The 4584-nt window shown below is 38.2% G+C and overlaps 1 protein-coding gene across 1 annotated transcript in view; it reads right to left on the minus strand.

The window, feature by feature from the left end:
- Positions 1–4584, minus strand: part of CCDC80 (coiled-coil domain containing 80) — a 33301-nt gene that overhangs the window by 14220 nt on the left and 14497 nt on the right. The window lies entirely within an intron of this gene.

Consider the following 4584-nt stretch of genomic DNA (forward strand, 5'->3'; position numbering starts at 1 on the left):
ATTTTGTTGTTCCTTAAAGGACAGCTGCCTTCCTTAGTAAGCCTATCCCAGTTCAAGTTCCAATGTACTTGAATACCATGGACTAGTACTCTTGCTAAAAAGGTGACAATTACAATTGAACTATCATTTGTTTTATCTGATTAGGATTATTAAAAATAAGTAAGGAGCTTCATTTCTACAACTGTCACAGAAAATGAGAGGGGAAAGAATGTGCCTGTTTTCCTTTCCAAAGTTGTAACATGGCTTCCCAGAGGTGATCCAGGGACACGGGAGCTAAAAATTTATATGAGGACCAAACACTGTCTGCAAAATGAAAAACAGTATGCCTCTACATATAAGCTAATTGTTAAAATGTACATTTTTTATCATTAACAAAATATAAGTTTAATTTAAAAGAATTGTTAGATTCCTGGCTCCTTTTTATTCTAGCTTACTGAGTATAAAAAGCAAGTTACAGTATGACTTCAACCTTGGTTAAAAAGAAATAAAGCAAAAGAAAATATATCTACATGAGAATACACAAAAGAAAAGGTCTACAGTAGGAATAGAGGTAGAAACTTTTACCTTTTACTCCACGTCTCTACTATTCAAATTTTAACAAAAAGTATATTTTACTTTGTGAATAGTAATAATAATGGTAGTAACAATAAATAAAACCACTAAAAACTGATTTTTAAACATGATGTCCTTAATAATTAATGTTCTGATTCTAAGACTTACAAACCAGATTTTATCTTGTACTTAGGAATTACAATTTTTAATTCCCAATATAAATTCATTTTTGCTTTTGTTCATTCAATGAAATATTTATTACTGGTGTCCTGAGTTAGTTCTATGCTGGGTGCTAGATTCAGAGATCCATAACTTGGACAGAGTTCAAGTTCCAAATTAGAATAAAAATTAGGCCATTCACTCACAAAAGCCATTGAATGGCTGAGATGGAAAAAAGTTGGAGATTGTAGTAGTTTTGAAAAATGCCACCAATTCTCTACCCCTCCCTGAAACTACACCCTTTGCCTTGTAACTGTAGCTCTCTTCCATAGTGAATAGGTTGAGTAATCTGTCTCTTGATTCTGAGCTTACCAGTAGGACTTGGTTTGGCCAATGGGATTACAACACATGTGACCCAGGCAGAGGCTAGAAATGGGCCTATATGTTTGAGATTGTTCTTGCCTCTGCCATTACCTTAGGAATGTGTCCACAATAGCCTGCTGAGCTTCAGTGCAACCAAGTTACCCTGTTCTCATCTAAGCCAAGCCTATCCCAGATCATTTGACAGCTTATTGACTCCTAACATGTGTTCAAGCCCAGCCAAGATCAGCAGAACTTCCCACCCAACCTGTAGCTGATTACAGATGCACAGGCAAACCTAACCAAGCCCAGCCCAGATCTGGTGCACCTTGCAGACTTATCACTAAATAAACGTTTATTGTCGTAAACCATGGAGCTTTGTGGGGTTTTGCTAAACAGCTTTACTGTAGCAATAGATAACTGAACACTTATATCAACTGGCCCAACCCAACCAATTATTGATGAAACTAAGGAACTATAGTGTACACTGTGTTGTACTATCCAGATCCTAGCTTCAGAACTAAGGTTGCTATGAATATTAGCAGCTAGAGAGCTGAGAGTTGCTGTCCTTAGAGGACAGCTGCCTTCCCTAAGTCACACCCCCACCAGGGGACAACTCACATTTAATAGTTGGTGCAGTGAGGGAGGGGGTAGATGTAAAAGCTGTCCCCTTTGTCTAAAAGTGGACGACTCTAGAGAACTAAATGTTTTGCAGCTCAAATTCTTCCTTGAACCAATCATGCATCCCTCACCCCTGGACTGCATTGTTTCTGAACATACACCCCATTAACCTACTGCATGCAAAACCCAGCATGAGTCTGCTTCTCAGAGAACTCAGTCTGCCACAGACCCTGAGAAGAGAAATGACTTGCTCAAGTTCACATTGCTAGTTAATAATGAGTGGTAAAGGGCTGGACTCAGGTAATTCCATCCAGTACTCTCTCTACTACACCAGAATGCCTCATACTCAATGGTACAGAGGACCCTGGACCAAGACTTAACTTAAACTTTGTTCTATTAGTATATGGAAAAAAACCAAATTTCATAGTCTAGGTTATTCTTTCAGACAAAATGTTTTCTGAAATATTTCAACCAAACCTTGGAAATGAAACATTTTGCATTCACAAACTATAGAAATATCTACATATTTATGCTGAGTAGGAGAATCTGCCAAAAGAAAAAGTTCACAATTGACATTGGATCCAACTAGGGTGGGGGCAACGCTACAGCAGGACAGTATCCACTCCAGGCCAAAGTCTGAGGAACATGCATGTGAGGCCAGCTCCTGCTCCTGCCACAGATCTCTGCTGCACCCTGCCTTCTGCCTACATCAGGGCTAAGTAAACAGGAGGGTCTCCTCAGTCTGGAAAAGCAACATAGAGTTGGCAGTTTTTTGTTAAATACATCCAAGTTCCATCTAACCTCTCTAGTTCTTGTCAAGGGCTGCAGGGTTTGGAAACAAAAATTCTAAACTGTGCACACAGTCCTGATTCAGCTCAAGTGCTTTCCAAATCTAAACCCATTGTGAAATTTGTACCTAAGATTTTTGAGGAGATGGAAAGCCAAGGAGGGTCAACTCTGTTGCTTGCTATTAAGAACTGGCTTTAGAAGTAGGATATTTGCCTAGGTCCTTATCATTTAAAGACCCCAACCTCAAACATCAGTGGTCAAATTCAGATGGTAGTAAATCTCTTCATGTATTTGTTTCTCCATGACTGACTATAGACAGCAATGACTGCAGAAAACTCAGCTTCGATTATTACATATTCAACATCAACTGTGTGCCAGACATCGTGTTTAAGGCTTCCATTTGCAACTGCTTCTACTCTGTGATATCCATAGATTCTCCTCCTCTGACCTCCTTTTCCCTAAGTTCTGGCCATTCCATCAATGTCTGGACTACTTCAGACTCTCCCATTGCTTCAGAAGTTTCCAGTTTCCTCTAGCAGTTTTTGACACACTATCTACCTTCATCACAATCACCTGGATCACTTGTCACAATTGCATACCTTGAATCCAGACCAACTGAATCAGAATCATAGGTATGGAGGCCCAGGAATCTGAATTGTAACAAGTTTGGGGACACTTTAAGGACAGAGAGCTACCGTCCACAGGATAAAATCCAAATCTTTGTCATAGCATGCAAGGCCATTTTTGACATGGATCCAGCCTACCTTAATTAACTTATTTATTAACTCTTTGTCCATATATTATGCTCAAGCTCTTTATTTTTAGTTTTTAAAAATAAGCCTTTTTTCCCTGGAATGCTACCCAGGCCCTTGTCCACATGAGTACTCTTAATTACCTGTGCAACCTGTCTTTACTTCACTTTTGCACTTATAACGTTTTGCATTCTTTTGAAATAATGCTTATCACCTTGTAACTGCAACCAATTGGATGCCTATCTTCCCCCTAACTATGAATAACTCAACAGCAAAGACTGAATCTTGGTCTTTTATATCCTTCCAGCCTGTATACTTTCTGGCACACAATAGGCATTCTAGAAAGATTTGGTAATCATTAAAACTCTCCCTTAGGAAGGGTATCATATCATATGAAAAAGGAGGGTAGTGAGGGACAGAGAAAATAAGGCGAATGATTCTGGGACTGTGTAGAAAACCCACTGTCAAACCCTCACACTGTCCTTTGAGATTGTGAGCCCCACAAATAGCCAGAGTGTCTTTGAGAAAACATCCATGTACATTTTTTTAAATTTGAGTTTGTATGAAACATATTTGTAAATATATTTAAAACATAACTATTCTTTTCAAGAAGTCAGTTCAGGCCAATAATCTCTTGGTTGTGCTTAAGATATATCTGGAGGCAGACTACAGCAAAAGTTCAATTGCTTTTATTTTAAGAATATTTTCAGGACTGCTGAGAAGTCTATGGCAGATTATTTTGATTAGGATTCCCTTGGCCTCTAGCTTGGGACATACTTCCTTTTGATTGGAAATATATAAATTTAAATGACATTACAGTTGATCTGCTTATTCCTCTTTCACTCTATGAGTAAGTCATCTTCCTACATGCTAGCTCACAGTGGGATGAGAGACTGGATCGAAGGGATAGATGGGACTAACCTGGCCATTCCTGATCACAAAGTTGCTATTTTCACTTCTTCTTTAGAAAGACCAACTTGTCCTGTCAGTGAACCAGGTGATATTCTGCCCTACAGACTGACTCTACCAAACCTGAAAAGCTATTTAAAATTTATTTGAAAAATATATTCAGGAATTTTTAGTTACCAAATAAAGTTTGAATTCTTTGTTCTCATATTTGAAATCTAAAATCAGGTGTCAAACTACATTTCTAGCCCTCTCTTTCCATCCTATTATATATCAACCTTCTACTCTAAATCAAACAGAATTGCAAATCAGAATCACCTGAACAACATTTTAAAAATATAGCTTCTTGGACCCTATCCATAAAGTAATGAGTCATTGTCTTGGAGTGGGAAGGGAGCTCGGAGTCTGAGTTTTTTTCTAATTTATATAAAATGTTTATGTATGA

This window comes from Otolemur garnettii, unplaced genomic scaffold, assembly GCF_000181295.1.
Source record: "Otolemur garnettii isolate 467f Iridium unplaced genomic scaffold, OtoGar3 scaffold00122, whole genome shotgun sequence".
Classification (NCBI taxonomy): domain Eukaryota; kingdom Metazoa; phylum Chordata; class Mammalia; order Primates; family Galagidae; genus Otolemur; species Otolemur garnettii.